At 44.9% G+C, this 18,510-nt stretch overlaps 1 protein-coding gene across 1 annotated transcript in view; it reads left to right on the top strand.

Annotated features, from left to right (window-relative positions):
- Window positions 1-11,070: 11,070 nt before the first annotated feature.
- LOC126106803 (uncharacterized) overlaps window positions 11,071-18,510 on the top strand; it is an 81,574-nt gene continuing 74,134 nt past the window's right edge. Inside the window, exon 1 of the mRNA XM_049913194.1 lies at window positions 11,071-11,146. The gene's annotated coding sequence lies outside the window, so the exon portion shown is untranslated. The remainder of the gene's footprint in view (window positions 11,147-18,510) is intronic.

The following is an 18,510-nucleotide window of genomic DNA, read 5'->3' as shown; positions in this document are numbered from 1 at the left end:
GTGCTACAAAAAGGTACGGCCATACTTACAGGAAACATTCCTCACACACAAAGAAAAAAAATATGTTACGTGGACATGTGTCCGGAAACGCTTACTTTCCATGTTAGAGCTCACTTTATTACTTCTCTTCAAATCACATTAATCATAGAATGGAAACACACAGCAACAGAACATACCAGCGTGACTTCAAACACTTTGTTACAGGAAATGTTCAAAGTGTCCTCCGTTAGCGAGGGTACATGCATCCACCCTCCGTCGCATGGAATCCCTGAAGCGCTGATGCAGCCCTGGAGAATGGCGTATTGTATCACAGCCGTCCACAATACGAGCACGAAGAGTCTCTATCATTGGTACCGGGGTTGCGTAGACAAGAGCTTTCAAATGCCCCCATAAATGAAAGTCAAGAGGGTTGAGGTCAGGAGAGCGTGGAGGCCATGGAATTGGTCCGCCTCTACCAATCCATCGGTCACCGAATCTGTTGTTGAGAGCCCGCCGATGTGGCCGAGCGGTTCTGCGCGCTTCAGGCTGGAACCGCGCGACCGCTACGGTCGCAGGTTCGAATCCTGCCTCGGGCATCGATGTGTGTGATGTCTTTAGGTTAGTTAGGTTTAAGTAGTTCTAAGTTCTAGGGGACTGATGACCTCGGAAGTTAAGTCCCATAGTGCTCAGAGCCATTTTTTTGTTGTTGTTGAGAAGCGTACGAATACTTCGTCTGAAATGTGCAGGAGCTCCATCGTGCATGAACCACATGTTGTGTCGTACTTGTAAAGGCGCTTGTTGTAGCAGTACAGGTAGAGTATCCCGTATGAAATCATGATAACGTGCTCCATTGAGCGTAGGTGGAAGAAACTAAAATGAGCTCTAACATGGAAATTAAGCGTTTCCGGACACATGTCCACATAACATCTTTTCTTTATTTGTGTGTGAGGAATGTTTCCTGAAAGTTTGGCCGTACCTTTTTGTAACACCCTGTATATGTGAAGTACAGTTTTTCTCTCTTGCATTCCTTCGTTTCTGAACATTCTTCTCAGCTCTTTCATCTTTGTAAAACATGCTTTCTGGCCAATTCTGACGTCATTGGTCAAAGCTGACGGGTTGTATCCCCTGCTAAACTAGACCCCGGCTGGCAAATATTTCACACTTTAGCCCATTTCTAAAGTAGATAATCAGAAGTTTGAAGCTTTGCGTTCGACTCTTTAAGGTACCTGGGGTTTGCACAATAACAAAAACCACTGTTTAGGCAGAAAATCGAAAACAAATACTATGACGTGACGTCACAGCGCACACACCCACTACGCCGCTGCTTAACCTCTCGAGAGGCAGGCCATCAGCAGCCTATTTATCCCTCAAATAACCTTGCAGAAGGTAAGGAAAGTATTGGCGCCTGTCTCATGATTCTTCCATATTTCACTCTGGAGTTACAAGGGTTCTGTAGGCAGATTAATGACCAGTTCCACGTCTCGTATTTGCGACACGCTGAAAGCTAAGAGTTCAGAGCGCCGGGGACTAGTGCAGCATGGGATACAACCCGTCGGCTTTGAACAATGACGTCACAAGTCGCCAGAGAGCATGTATTACAGAGATGAAAGAGCTGAGGAGAATGTTGAGAAACAAAGGAATGCGAGAGAGATAAACATTGATCTTGTCAAAAGCATAAGTGTTTTTTGACTTAAAAAAAAAAAATCTCACGAGATAGAATAAACTGATCCTACTTTATTAAGCAATATCTTGTCAAAAGCCGAGAAGCGATTCTTCTTAATGTTCTAGCTCCCTTCAGTACGTAATAAGTGTTTTTTGACTTTTTAAAAAAAAATCTCACGAGATAGAATAAACTGATCCTACTGTATTAAGCAGCTCCCTTCAGTACCTAATAAGTGTTTTTTGGCTTAAAAAAAATCTCACGAGATAGAATAAACTGATCCTACTTTATTAAGCAATATCTTGTCAAAAGCCGAGAAGCGATTCTTCTTAGTGTTCTAGCTCCCTTCAGTACCTAATAAGTGTTTTTTGGCTTTTTTTAAAAAAAAATCTCACGAGATAGAATAAACTGATCCTACTTTATTAAGCAATATCTTGTCAAAAGCCGAGAAGCGATTCTTCGTAGTGTTGTAGCTGCCTTCAGTAGGTAATAAAGTGTTTTTTGGCTTTTTTTTTTTTTTAAATCTCACGAGATAGAATAAACTGATCCTACTTTATTAAGCAATCACTAAAATAACGAAATTTAAACATAACAGCAAAAGCTGTTATGTTTTAGTTTAGTTTTTTTTATTGATTGCTTAATAAAGTAGGATCAGTTTATTCTATCTCGTGAGATTTTTTTTTCAAAAGCCAAAAAACACAATCCACATTACCTCAATATCATTACGAAAAATATTAAGTACCGGCCGAATAAAAAACAAACAATTAAGTTAATTAAATCACACGTTTAATGATGTACTGAATATCAAGCGATCGCTATTATCTATGCCTCGAAGTGAAGACATTACGATCTATGACTAAGGAATGACGTCATTGTTCAAAGCCGACGGGTTGTATCCCCTGCTGCACTAGACCCGAGCGCCGGACAGTATTGCCAATTATCCCAGGGCGTTAGCTACAACTGTCCTTTCTATGTAATATGTGAAAAAATGTTGTTGGCTGTAGTTTGTAGATCACTGCCACTTACCTTCATGAAATCTGGTAGGGTCGCCTGGGACACACGAAGCAGCCGTTAGTACGTAACGCCTCGCCACAATGGTCCCACTACATACGGTCCCCGCCTCGGCCGATTTGATTATGGTTAGCACTGCATAAGTGTGTTCGCCCAATGGCACCGCCGTATAGTTCTTATTGTCGACTACCCTTCCGTAATCACATAGCAGTTGTTTCTCGTCGACGTCTCGGAGGAACTGAATCGCTTTCCCGACCTCGTATTCAGTATTTAGCGCGAGAGCTAACGCTGCGGAGCACGTCAGCAGTTGCCAAAACATTGTCGCAGCATTCCAAGCGCCCGGCCTGAAATGGAGGACGAAAATGGGCCCGCATGTCACACCAACCTGACGGCTCCCCGAGAACAGACTACGCTGCAGAGCGCAAACAACACTTGGCGCTTGGGATGCGCGTCAGAGAACTTACATTCTTTGATACACCGGCAGTTGTTTCTATATGCAGTAGCGATCCCTGGTGTGAAAATTGTTAAGGAAACGCTCGTTTCGCACTAGTTCCCGCGAAAAAGACGTCATTTTGATGTCACACCCAATATCGACGTCCGCATGGTCGTCTATCGAATTTCGTTAGATTGGATTAGATTAGATTAATACTAGTTCCATGGATCATGAATACGATATTTCGTAATGATGTGGAACGAGTCAAAGTTTCCAATACATGACATAATTAAGTTAATTTAACAACATAATTTAGTTAATATAACAACTTTTTTATTTTTTTGTTTTTTTAAATTTTTTTATAATTTTTTTGTTTGATTTTTTTTTCTTCTTTTCTTAATTTATATCTAAAAATTCCTCTATGTAGTAGAAGGCGTTGTCATTCAGAAATTCTTTTAATTTCTTCTTAAATACTTGTCGGTTATCTGTCAGACTTTTGGTACTATTTGGTAAGCGACTAAAGACTTTAGTGGCAGTATAATTCACCCCTTTCTGTGCCAAAGTTAGATTTAATCTTGAATAGTGAAGATCATCCTTCCTCCTAGTATTGTAGTTATGCACACTGCTATTAGTTTTGAATTGGGTTTGGTTGTTCATAACAAATTTCATAAGAGAGTATATATACTGAGAAGCTACTGTGAATATCCCTAGAGCTATCTGCAGGATGGTCTTGGGTGGACTCCAGCTATTATTCTGATTACACGCTTTTGTGCAATAAATACTTTATTCCTCAGTGATGAATTACCCCAAAATATGATACCATATGCAAGCAATGAGTGAAAATAGGCGTAGTAAGCTAATTTACTAAGATGTTTATCACAAAAATTAGCAATGACCCTTATTGCATAAGTAGCTGAACTCAAACGTTTCAGCAGATCATCAATGTGTTTCTTCCAATTTAATCTCTCATCAATGGACACACATAAAAATTTTGAATATTCTATCTTAGCGATATGCTTCTGATTAAGGTCTATATTTATTAATGGCGTCATACCATTTACTGTACGGAACCTTATGTACTGTGTATTATCACAATTCAGTGAGAGTCCGTTTACAAGGAACCACTTAGTAATTTTCTGAAAGACATTATTGACAATTTCATCAGTTAATTCTTGTTTGTCAGGGGTGATTACTATACTTGTATCATCAGCAAAGAGAACTAACTTTGCCTCTTCATGAATATAGAATGGCAAGTCATTGATATATATTAAGAACAACAAAGGACCCAAGACCGACCCTTGTGGAACCCCATTCTTGATAGTTCCCCAGTTTGAGGAATGTCCTGATCTTTGCATATTATGAGAACTGCTTATTTCAACTTTCTGCACTCTTCCAGTTAGGTACGAATTCAACCATTTGTGCACTGTCCCACTCATGCCACAATACGTGAGCTTGTCTAGCAGAATTTCATGATTTACACAATCAAAAGCCTAAATATTGACATGTGAGAGACTTTGCGCTTTTTTATGGTTCAAATGGCTCTGAGCACTATGAGATTTAACATCTGAGGTCATCAGTCCCCTAGAATTTAGAACTTCTTAAACCTAACTAACCTAATGGCATCACACACATCCATGCCCTAGGCAGGATTCGAACCTGCGACCATAGCGGTCGCGCGGTTCTAGACTGACGCACCTAGAACCGCTCGGCCACATCGGCCGGCCCAGCTTAACGGTCGATACAGGTCTTTCACAAGATCTTACTGAAGGTTTACAAAAGAACGACACTCCTGATATGATTTGTTATTGCCATATTAAAATGCCACATAATGATTTATCAACGGTTAATGCCGTCATATAAGAGTGCTCTCTCAGGAGTGACTTAATTACCGTCAATAATATACCAACTAAGCATGAAACGCGCTTGTTTTATAATTTGCGGTATGCTATTTCGAGTTAACGTAATATTGAAAATGTATCACAACCACGTCACCATTATCATTAAATCTCACTTAAAAATGCAACAACGATGTAGCCTTCCACTTGATTAAGTGCTATCGTAATAGAAAACTTTGTGGTTACTGGGTTCGCATTGATCACTTTTTTTTTCCTTTTTTAACATTAACTGCCTATGTATTGACAGATTAAGTGCACCGGGCTTCCAACTCTGTTCCACAAACTGACAACCGGCACCTGTATGACACAAACCACGCATGTTTGCATGCCTACATTCAATGTTCTGGCGGCTACACCGGTTATTAATGTACCAGCAATAGCCTGTTTCACACTTACATTAACCTGTGATCTTGCAATATTAATCACGTATGTAACCACAAATATATTACCGAAGTATAATTACTCTACGTGAATTCTTTTTTGGTGATGCGATTTTTTTTTTCAACGATGTAGTTGGTGACGACTTTAACGTACGGAGAATATGTGGACCGGGAAGTTTATGAATTCATTGCAGGGGGTGCAGTACATACACTAATGGCCATTAAAATTGCTACACCGCGAAGATGATCTGCTACAGACGCGAAATTTAACCGACAGGAAGAAGATGCTGTGATATGCAAATGATTAGCTTTTCAGGGCATTCACACAAGGTTGGCGCCAGTGGCGACACCTACAACGTGTTGACATGAGGAAAGTTTCCAAGCGATTTATCATACACAAACAGCAGTTGACCGGCGTTGCCTGGTGAAACATTGTTGTGATGCCTAGTGTAAGGAGGAGAAATGCTACCATCACGTTTCCGACTTTGATAAAGGTCGGATTGTAGCCTAAATCGATTGCGGTTTATCGTATCGCGACACTGCTGCTCGTGTTGGTCGAGATCCAATGACTGTTAGCAGAATATGGAATCGGTGGATTCAGGAGGGTAATACGGAACGCCGTTCTTGATCCCAACAGCCTCGTACCACTAGCAGTCGAGATGACAGGCGTATTATCCGCATGGGTGAAACGGATCGTGCAGCCACGTCCCGATCCCTGAGTCAACAGATGGGGACGTTTGCAAGACAACAACCATCAGCACGAACAGTTCGACGACGTTTGCAGCGGCATGAACTATCAGCTCCGGAGACCATGGCTGCCGTTACCCTTGACGCTGCGGTTGATAAGATCTTAATAAGTCGGCGGTAACAGAGCACTGTTTGTCCGAGAAACACGAGATGGATTATGAGCGTACCAAGATCCTGGCTCAGACCTCTAAATATTGGGACAGCGTTATAAGGGAGGCTATCGAAATTCGCACCAGGGAAGATCTTATCAACCGAGATTGAGGCTACAATCTCAGCAAGGCTTGGGACCCGGCCTGAATGTAATTAAGAAGATTCTCAGCAAGAAGTACGAACTGGCGACTAGGGCGGACGAAGCAAGCAGATCGACGCTGCGGCAGATTCCGACGCCCACGTCTTCGCGACCGGCGGGAAGAGGGGATCGCCCGCCCGCCCTCAGGAGCTCATTTCGTCAGCGCACCTGACGATGGCTACATGTCTGATCGCCGAAATATTGTGCCCGTCGGACACTATGAACCGGCAGTATACCCATGGACTGTTCGAGCAACATGTTTCCTGTCATCAACAGTCCAATGCGATGTCGGTGTTGACGGGCGCAGGCGAGGCGTAAAGCTTTGTGTCGTGCAGTCATCAGGGGTACACGATTGCGCCTTCGGCTCCGAAAACCGATGTCGATGACGTTTCGTCGAATGGTTCCCACGGTGGGCAGTTCTCGATAGTCCAGCATTTAAATCTGAAACAACTTGCGGAAGGGTTGGACTTCTGCCACGTTGAACGATTCTCTGCACTCGTCGTTGGTCCCGCTCTTGCATGATCTTTCTCCGGCCGCAGCGACGTCGGAGATTTGATCTTTTACCGGATTCCTGATATTCACAGCACACTCGTGAAATGGTCGTACAGGAAAATCCCCACTTCGTCGCTACCTCGGAGACGCTGTGTCCCATCGCTCGTGCGCCGACTGTAACACCGCGTTCAATCTCACTTTGTAAGTAGGCTGTTTATGTTTTCTTATTGGCAACGTTACGTAGCGCTCTATATGAAAATCACTGGCTGTGCTGTGTGCAGTCTGTGGCTAGTTTGCATTGTTGTCTGCCATTGTAGAGGGGCAGCCGGATGTTAACAGCGCGTAGCGTTGCGCAGTTGGAGGCACGGGAGTGCAAATGCGACCTCCCACTCCTTTATCCGCCATGATGAATCTCGAGCTGTGACGTCACCTGGCAGCTACTGCACTTTGTTTACAACGGTGTCGCTCAGTGTTTCTACCGAAGGCGTGCATGCGAGTTCGTGTTACACGTTAGTTTGTGTGTAATTCTTGTCCTGCCGAGTGTTCAGTTGGAAAGGAATTGTTCCGTGAGTCTTGTAGCTTCGTTCTTGGAATTATGTCTACAAATACGTCGTATTGTGCAGTTGCTGAATGTAGTAATAGTGGACGTAAGACTGAAGGCGTAATTTATCATCGTTTTCCAAAAAATGTTGAACTACAGCGTAAGTGGATTGCTCGTTGTAAACGAGAGGACAAAATTAATGTTAATAATGCAAGAGTTTGTTCTGAACATTTTTGTGAAAGCGATTACAAACGAGATTTGCAGAATGAATTGTTAGGTCTACCTACACGGAAACTGCTACAGGATAATGCTGTTCCGTCTCTAAAAATACCAAACTGGCACGGAAATGTATTCGAAGTTCCAGGTCCCAGCACCGCGAATGTTACCGGTAGTGTTCTAACAGAGAGAGAACGTCGCTGTGACACTAGAACAGTAAAAAAAAGAGCTCTCTCAACGTTGAAAACTTTATCTCCCAAGAAAAGTGAGCTGGACAAATCCAGCAACACAGACGTTTTTACTGATCCACTAATTTCACTTAAAGACCAGGAAATTCAAGCACTGAAGAAAGAATTGGTTAGTTTGAAGATTAAAAATGTTCGACTGGAACAAAGAATTAAGTCCATGAAAGAAGTTATAAAGCAAGCAACATCTATAAAACCTAATGTGTCTCACACTAAGAAGCACAAATGTGTATGCTCGGATGTGAGAAGTACACTTTCTCAGTGTTTCACACCAGGACAAATTCGTTGTCTGTTAAAGAAGAGGAAGCAAGTAAAGTGGTGCTCAGAGGACATTGCAAATGCTCTCACATTGAGAGCTTTGTCTCCTAAAGCATATGCCTACCTGAGGAGGAAGAATTATCCTTTTCCCTGCAGGTCAACACTCCAGACATGGACGAAACAGTTCAAGTGCCGACCAGGTATTTTGAAACCAGTTTTGGAGTTAATTAAAAGTAGGTCAGAAATGTTCACGTCATTAGAGGCGATTGGTGTCCTAAGCTTCGACGAGATGAGCATTGACGGTCGTGTGACTTACGATTCGTCCGACGATGTAGTACTCGGACCACACAACAATGTCCAAGTCGTCATGGTTCGCAGCTTGTTTTCAAAATGGAAGCAGCCAGTGTATTATGACTTTGATGTTGCAATGTCTAGTGATTTATTGCAGAATGTGATAAAAGAAGTTGAAACAGCAGGAATCCGTATTGTAGCTGTTACGTGTGACATGGGACCAAAAAATATGAATGTGTGGAAGCAACTTGGTGCGTCTACATCCAAGACATTCTTTTCAAACCCTGTTGATCACAGCAGAAAAGTTTGGGTTATTTTTGATGTTCCACATTTGCTTAAGTTATTAAGAAATCATTTTCTTGATGACGGAATCACTTTGCCTGATGGTACTGTGATTACAAAAATGGTTATAGAAGATCTTCTTCGACATCAGAAAGGCGATCTTTCGATCAATCACCACATATCGGAGGTTCATCTTAACGTTAGTGGACGTGATCGTCAGAATGTCCGAAGGGCTGCACAGATATTTTCACGTCGCACTGCCCAAGCTGTGAGATATGTTCTGCATAAAGATCGCGAAGGAAGCTTCATTGAGCTCGTGAACGATGTTTTCGATGTGCTGAATTCGAGATACCCTCAAGATGAGGAAGCTCCCCTTAGAATTGGTTACGGGTTTCATATCAGAAGTCAGGAAAACTCTCTAAAAAGATTTCTTGAAATGTGCTCTAGTATGCGAGTAGGAAAAAGAAACAGTCTTCTCCCATTTCAGAAGGGATTCATTATATCAATAAATTCACTTTTTGGACTTTACAATGATATGAAAAATTCCGGAGCGACTTATATATTGACAGCCAGACTTAATCAAGATTGTCTGGAAAATTTCTTTTCCAGAATCCGTGGCCTTGGTGTCTTCTGCAACAATCCCACTCCTTTCGAGGTGAAAAACAGAATTCGTTTATTGATACTGACTGGAAGTGCAAGTGAAATACCTTTGTCTTCTGGTGCTTCGACTTCAGAGGACAGAAATGAGAATTCTGCTTCTGAAAACTACCCGACACCAGCTGATGAAACTGGGGAAGATTTTGCACGTTTTCTCTCGAGTGAATTATGTATAAGAGTAACTGATAAATCATTTGACGTCGCTACAGATGACGAAAACTTGCTCTTAGACTTCGAGCTCAGTGATTCAGTGTGTACCATATATATATTATGACTATTAAGGTAAATACATTGTTTGTTCTCTATTAAAATCTTTCATTTGCTAACTATGCCTATCAGTAGTTAGTGCCTTCCGTAGTTTGAATCTTTTATTTAGCTGGCAGTAGTGGCGCTCGCTGTATTGCAGTAGTTCGAGTAACGAAGATTTTTGTGAGGTAAGTGATTTCTGAAAGGTATAGGTTAAAGTTAGTCAGGGCCATTGTTTTGTAGGGATTATTGAAAGTCAGATTGCGTTGCGCTAAAAATATTGTGTGTCAGTTTAAGCACAGTCGTATTCAATTCTTCAAAAGGGGACGTTACATAACTTACATGTTGATAACCTGCCATTGTAGGAGCAGTAACCGATCTAGCTGCGCCAGACGCTTGTCGACTTATGTAGTCGTTACCGACCACAGCGCGTGCCTGTTTACATATTTCGGTATTTGAATACGCGAGTCTGTACCAGTTTCTTTGGCGCTTCAGTGTATAAAAGGCAGTGTCCTGACTTACTGATTGACTCTCCGTCACCCAGCACAAAACGCTAAGAACAGAAACTTGAAATTTGAATAAGGTGTGGATCTTATATTGTAGGCGCCGTGTAAGAAAATATTTTTCGAAATTCCAACCCTAACGGGGTGAAATAGGGGATGAATGGATTGTTGAAAAATGTCGCTATTAAGGCAATTTTGAAGCTAGACCTGTAAAAATTGGTATTTGGTTTCTCGGTCAGCAGTAAATAAATAGATGCGAAATGAGAGTGCTTTTGCCGGCTGAGGTGGCCGAGCGGTTCTGGGAGCTATAGTCTGGAACCGCGCGACCGCTACGGTCCCAGGTTCGAATCCCGCCCCGGGCATGGATGTGTGTGATGTCCTTAAGTTAGTTAGGTTTAAGTAGTTCTAAGTTCTAGGCGACTGATGACCACAGATGTTAAGTCCCATAGTGCTCAGAAAAAAATGGCTCTGAGCACTATGGGACTTAACATCTATGGTCATCAGTCCCCTAGAACTTAGAACTACTTAAACCTAACTAACCTAAGGACAGCACACAACACCCAGCCATCACGAGGCAGAGAAAATCCCTGACCCCGCCGGGAATCGAACCCGGGAACATAGTGCTCAGAGCCATTTCTTCGAGGCGCTACAGTCATGGACTGTGCGGCTGGTCCCGGCGGAGCTTCAAGTCCTCCCTAGGGCATGGGTATGTGTCTTTGTGCTTAGGATAATTAAGGTTAAGTAGTATGTAAGCTTGGGGACTGATGACCTTAGTAGTTAAGTCCGATAAGATTTCACACACCTTTGAACATTTTGAAGATGAAACGAGGAAAATAGGAGCTCTGGGCGTACAGGGAAGTACATTCTTATCTGGCAGCTAGAACTGAGACGTTTCCTGTATGGCGAGATTAGTTCAGCTATCATATTTCCTGGTTGGCGTTACATGTTCTCAGTCGTCCTGCTAGTGAGTCTGTCTTCATCTCTGTCTCTTTACACGTGTGCAAAAAACGCCTACAATTCGGTAAGTGCAAGTTCATTACGGTAATTACATTGTTTCACATTTCGATAGACGTTTATACGTACCATGTTCTGGAAAAAACGATACAAATATGGCATTTATCGAAACGCCTCGAAACAATGACGCATTTACTACTCCCCTGTAAAACAAAGAATTTTGTTGTATACGCCCACAATGTGATATTCACTATTACAGATGTAACTCTGACATTTGGGCCTTGGCGTTGTCTTGAGGTTTCTGTTCAGCTTTAGATGTCTACTGAAATAATAAGTGGTCTAGCCAACTGCTAATATTGCCACTAGCCTGTTACAGTACACTCTTGTACGATTGTAAGTGTTGTTTTAACTTTGTATGCGCGTGCCTAGCGACATAAACTGCTCTTTTGAAACATTAGCATTAGAGAAATATTGTACGGTAAACCCACGTCAAGTAGGCTAGTTCTAGAGATGGTCCACGTTAAGGTTTTCCGATTTTGTGTGAATGTTTTCTAAACGACCCGAAAAAGATGCACTTCTAGCGCATAAATTTTAATACCGGTATCGCAGTTTCCCAAAACTGTGGTTCAGTGTGTATTATACTTTTGTGGTACAATATGTAATTACAATACAGGTCATTAAAATTGCTACACCAAGAAGAAATGCAGATGATGAACGGGTATTCATTGGACAAATATATTATACTAGAACTGAAATGTGAATACATTTTCACGCAATTTGGGTGCATAGATCCTGAGAAATCAGTACCCAGAAAAACCAGCTCTGGCCGTAATAACGGTCTTCATACGCCTGGGCATTGAGTCAAACAGAGCTTGGATGACGTGTACAGGTACAGCTGCCCATTCAGCTTCAACACGATACCACAGTTCATCAAGAGTAATGACTGGCGTATTGTGACGAGCCAGTTGCTCGGCCACCATTGACCAGACGTTTTCAATTGGTGACGAATCTGGAAAATGTGCTGGCCAGGGCAGCAGTCGAACATTTTCTGTATCCAGAAAGGCCAGTACAGGACCTGTAACATGCGGTCGTGCATTATCCTGCTGAAATGTAGGGATTCGCAGGAATCGAATGAAGGGTAGAGCCACAGGTCGTAACACATCTGAAATATAACGTCCACTGTTCAACGTGCCGTCAATGCGAACAAGACGTGACAGAGACATGTAACCAATGGCCCCCCGTACCATCACACTGGGTGATACGCCAGTATGGCGATGACGAATACACGCTTCCAATGTGCGTTCACCGCAATGTCGCCAAACACGGGTGCAGCCATCATGATGCTGTGAACAGAACCTGGATTCATCCGAAAGAAATACGTTTTGCCATTCGTGCACCCAGGTTCGTCGTCGAGTACACCATCGCAGGCGCTCCTGTCTGTGATGCAGCGTCAAGGGTAACAGCAGCCACGGTCTCCGAGCTGATAGTCCACGCTGCTGCAAATGTCGTCGAACTGTTCGTGCACATGGTAGTTGTCTTGCAAACGTCACCATCTGTCCACTCAGGGATCGAGACGTGGCTGCATGATCCATTACAGTCATGCGGATAATATGCCTGTCTTCGCGACTGCTAGTGATACGAGGCCGTTGGGATCCAGCACGGCATTCCGTATTACCCTCCTGAACCCACCAATTCCATATTCTGCTAACAGTCATTGGATCTCGACCAACGCGAACAGCAATGCCGCGATACGATAAACCACAATCGCGATAGGCTACAATCCGACCTTTATCAAAGTCGGAAACGTGATGGTACGCATTCCTCCTCCTTACACGAGGCATCACAACAACGTTTCACCAGGAAACGTCGGTCAAATCATGAGAAATTGGTTGGAAACTTTCCTCATGTCAGCACGTTGTAGGTGTCGCCAGCGGCGCCAACCTTGTGTGAATGCTCTGAAAAGCTAATCATTTCCATATCACAGCATCTTCTTCCAGTCGGATAAATTTCGCGTCTGTAGCACGTCATCTTCGTGGTGTAGCAATTCCAATGGCCGGTAGTGTATACGTGTCGGCGGGTTGCGTGGCGCCTTCGCCGGCTGTTGCCGCTGCATCTGCCGGTTATTGCTATAGTTCTCGGACACAAATACACTCCTGGAAATGGAAAAAAGAACACATTGACACCGGTGTGTCAGACCCACCATACTTGCTCCGGACACTGCGAGAGGGCTGTACAAGCAATGATCACACGCACGGCACAGCAGACACACCAGGAACCGCGGTGTTGGCCGTCGAATGGCGCTAGCTGCGCAGCATTTGTGCACCGCCGCCGTCAGTGTCAGCCAGTTTGCCGTGGCATACGGAGCTCCGTCGCAGTCTTTAACACTGGTAGCATGCCGCGACAGCGTGGACGTGAACCGTATGTGCAGTTGACGGACTTTGAGCGAGGGCGTATAGTGGGCATGCGGGAGGCCGGGTGGACGTACCGCCGAATTGCTCAACACGTGGGGCGTGAGGTCTCCACAGTACATCGATGTTGTCGCCAGTGGTCGGCGGAAGGTGCACGTGCCCGTCGACCTGGGACCGGACCGCAGCGATGCACGGATGCACGCAAAGACCGTAGGATCCTACGCAGTGCCGTAGGGGACCGCACCGCCACTTCCCAGCAAATTAGGGACACTGTTGCTCCTGGGGTATCGGCGAGGACCATTCGCAACCGTCTCCATGAAGCTGGGCTACGGTTCCACACACCGTTAGGCCGTCTTCCGCTCACGCCCCAACATCATGCAGCCCGCCTCCAGTGGTGTCGCGACAGGCGTGAATGGAGGGACGAATGGAGACGTGTCGTCTTCAGCGATGAGAGTCGCTTCTGCCTTGGTGCCAATGATGGTCGTATGCGTGTTTGGCGCCGTGCAGGTGAGTGCCACAATCAGGACTGCATACGACCGAGGCACACAGGGCCAACACCCGGCATCATGGTGTGGGGAGCGATCTCCTACACTGGCCGTACACCACTGGTGATCGTCGAGGGGACACTGAACAGTGCACGGTACATCCAAACCGTCATCGAACCCATCGTTCTACCATTCCTAGACAGGCAAGGGAACTTGCTGTTCCAACAGGACAATGCACGTCCGCATGTATCCCGTGCCACCCAACGTGCTCTAGAAGGTGTAAGTCAACTACCCTGGCCAGCAAGATCTCCGGATCTGTCCCCCATTGAGCATGTTTGGGATTGGATGAAGCGTCGTCTCTCGCGATCTGCACGTCCAGCACGAACGCTGGTCCAACTGAGGCGCCAGGTGGAAATGGCATGGCAAGCCGTTCCACAGGACTACATCCAGCATCTCTACGATCGTCTCCATGGGAGAATAGCAGCCTGCATTGCTGCGAAAGGTGGATATACACTGTACTAGTGCCAACATTGTGCATGCTCTGTTGCCTGTGTCTATGTGCCTGTGGTTCTGTCAGTGTGATCATGTGATGTATCTGACCCCAGGAATGTGTCAATAAAGTTTCCCCTTCCTGGGACAATGAATTCACGGTGTTCTTATTTCAATTTCCAGGAGTGTACTTCGCGCATGCCTCCTACTCTGAGAGACTGAGTGTACTGGTGTTTTCTTTTGAGTTTATCTGTGAGGTTAATCGCTTCAAATATTATTGCTAGACATCATTATTGCAAATGCTAATATTGCCACTAGCCTGTTACATTATGCTGCTCTTGTATGAATGTGATAACGTTATTTTAACTTCGTATGCTTTCCCTGCCCGGATGTCGCTGGGCCGGGTCCTCAGACAGATACACCCTGCTCGTGAGACCTGAGTTTCTCCTGGCGTATACAATATTCTGATACCTTACGTTGCAGTTTGTGCCTTGAAAATGGCGGAGTGTACTTCCCCAGAAATATCGGCGGTCGCTGTAAATACACTACTGGCCATTAAAATTGCTACACCACGAAGATGACGTCCTACAGACGCGAAATTTAACCGACAGGAAGAAGATGCTGTGATATGCAAAAGATTAGCTCTTCAGAGCATTCACACATGGTTGGCGCCAGTGGCGACACCTACAAAGTGCTGACATGAGCAAAGTTTCCAACCGATTTCTCATGATTTGACCGACGTTTCCTGGTGAAACGTTGTTGTGATGCCTCGTGTAAGGAGGAGGAATGCGTACCATCACGTTTCCGACTTTGATAAAGGTCGGATTGTAGCCTAAATCGATTGCGGTTTATCATATCGTGACACTGCTGCTCGCGTTGGTCGAGATCCAACGACCGTTACCAGAATATGGAACGCCGTGCTGGATCCCAACGGCCTCGTATCACTAGCAGTCGAGATGACAGGCATCTTATCCGCATGGCTGTAACGGATCGTGCAGCCACGTCTCGATCCCTGAGTGGACAGATGGGGACGTTTGCAAGACAACAACCATCTGCACGAACAGTTCGACGACGTTTGCAGCAGCATGGACTATCAGCTCGGAGACCATGGCTGCGGTTACCCTTTAAGCTGCATCACAGACAGGAGCGCCTGCGATGGTGCACTCAACGACGAACTTGGGTACACGAATGCCAAAACGTCATTTTTTCGGATGAATCCAGATACTGTTTACAGCATTATGATGGTCGCATCCGTATTTAGTGACTTCGCGGTGAACACACATTGGAAGCGTGTATTCGTCATCGCCATACTGGCGTATCACCCGGCGTGATGGTATGGGGTGCCATTGGTTACACGTCTAGGTCACCTCTTGTTCGCATTGACGGCACGTTGAACAGTGGACACTACAGTTCAGATGTGTTACGACCCGTGGCTCTACCCTTCAAAATGGTGCATATGGCTCTGACCACTATGGGACTTAACAGCTGTCCCCTATAACTACTTAAACCTAACTAACCTAAGGACATCACACACATCCATGACCGAGGCAGGATTTGAACCTGCAACCGTAGCGGTCGCGCGGTTCCAGACTGAAGCGCCTAGAACCGCTCGGTCACAAAGGCCGGCTCTACCCTTCATTCGATCCCGGCGAATCCCTACATTTCAGCAGGTTAATGCACGACCGCATGTTGCAGGTCCTGTACGGGCCTTTCTGGATACAGAAAATGTTCGACTGCTGCCCTGGCCAGCACATTCTCCAGATCTCTCACCAACTGAAAACGTCTGGTCAATGGTTGCCAAGCAACTGGCTCGTCACAATACGCCAGTCACTACTCTTGATGAACTGTGGTATCGTGCTGAAGCTGCATGGGCAGCTGTATCTGTACACGCCATCCAAGCTCTGTTTGACTCAATGCCCAGGCGTATCAAGGCCGTTATTACGGCAAGAGCTGGTTGTTCTGGGTGCTGATTTCTCAGGATCTACGCACCCAAATTGCGTGAAAATGTATTCACATTTCAGTTCTAGTATGATATATTTGTCCAATGAATACCCGTTTATCATATGCATTTCTTCTTGGTGTAGCAATTTTAATGGCCAGTAGTGTATTACCTGGCTTAATTCCCTTAAGTTGTTGGAAAACCGAGCGCGTGTCTTCTGTACTGTGCGACGTAGTGTTTAGGTGCTTCGTTATGTTTCCTGTCGAATTTCCATTCAGTATGGAATACACGAAGTATTAACAAGTGTTTATTGCGTTGAACTACGCAAAAACTGAATCATTTGTGGAATGTCGGCTTGAATTCATACGAAAATTTCCTGGTGTGCATGTTCCCGATGATTCGACGATACGCAGATTAGTGAAGAAACTTAAAGAGATTGAATGTGTGTTACAGAAACGATGGGCTAGAGAACCTAGTGTTTTAACCGAAAGTAAATTAGACGAGATTGAGGAGGCCTCGGAAGGAAGTCCAACTAACTCTCTGCGCCGTTTAGACTTCAGATTGGTGTGTCAAGACCAACTGCTCACAGAACTGTGTACAAACTGAAATTGAAACTATACAAAATAACGGTAGTTCATCAACTGAGGAACTCAGATACTGTTGCTCGGCGTCGATATTGCAACTGGCTGTTACAGTCTCTGCACGATAGGGAAGTTGATCCCGAGATGCTTTTTCTCTCGTGAATCATGACTGTGTAAGCTTATTTTGACCGTCGCTGACATATAAGACCGCAAACCTTCTTTCCATCCCGCCTGGGCAAGCTGTGCAGTGACTAGAGTACATGTAAAGCTTACTGGGACAGGGTAAATGCTAGCTACAATGAAGTCGATAATTCGATTGTAATATTGGCATTTTAATTTGATATCCCCCACAACTGACAAAATTTACAAAAAAATGTGAATTTCTGTGTCCACCCACACACTCCTGAGAATGGCACATTAACAATTTGCAATTATGCGCCCCTATTACCGGCAGCTGCGTTGATAAATACTCGGCACCTCTCAAGGATAACTACCAGATCAAGAATATTAGTGGAAGTGGTTAAGCGTTGGTGAAAATCTCGCTTCTGGGCACACAAAGAGCTCTAACCGCAGAACTCTGCACGGAACACGCGTTGGTGCAGTGATGCGATACAGACCATACATCGCCCTTCGAAGACGAAGGCCAAGACGCCGTCTACAAGTCGGTACCGCTCGATGGCTGAAGGCGAAGTCCCCTCTCACCACAATTCTCCCGTCTCACACGCGTACGAAAACGCAGCGAAACAATACCCCGTTTCGGCCAATGTCGAACGCTCTATATCATCGCCGAAATCCCTCCAACGGCATTTCTGAGATCTACCCAATGATCGAGTAGGTCATATCGCCCCCAGGCAAACGAAATTCCCATCTTCGCCACGTGTTGCCCAGCACAGGTGGTTCCGGATGCCGGGCCATCCCCAAAAGGAGGATGCTAAGTTCACCCAACCTGGATATGATGTGACGTCATTGATGTTGATGATGTCCCATACTTCTTTACAGAGCGTAGGGGAGCGACACGGGAGACCCGCGCCGCCTTACTAGGCAAGGTCCTAGTGGAGGTGGTTTGCCATTGCCTTCCTCCGACCGTAATGGGAACGAATGATGATGATGTGGACGACACAACAACACCCAGTCATCTCGAGGCAGGAAAAATCCTTGACCCCGCTGGGAATCGAACCCGGGCCCCCGTGCTCGGGAAGCGAGAACGCTACCGCGAGACCAAGAGCTGCGGACGTGACGTCATTATGACGTATATACGCTTTAGTCAATTAACACACCTATCGACTTTTACGAACGTTCGAGATTCTAAACTGTCGTCAGCTAGTGGTTTGTTTTGACACATTCGATTCTGATAACAGCTCAGTGTGGCAGCGTATATGTATTTCGCCAAAATAAAAGAGCTGGATATTAATAGAAATATTCCTGACCGTGGCCTTGAAGACACCACGGACAACACGTTTCGTAAAAAAGTGAAGTCTTCTTATGTCCCGACCAGATTAGATTGTGTGATTGTTGTATTGAATGCTTAC

The sequence above is a fragment of the Schistocerca cancellata genome, chromosome 10, assembly GCF_023864275.1.
Source record: "Schistocerca cancellata isolate TAMUIC-IGC-003103 chromosome 10, iqSchCanc2.1, whole genome shotgun sequence".
NCBI lineage: Eukaryota > Metazoa > Arthropoda > Insecta > Orthoptera > Acrididae > Schistocerca > Schistocerca cancellata.
Note: the sequence above shows the minus strand (reverse complement) of the source record. Positions and strands in the feature narration are given on the sequence as shown.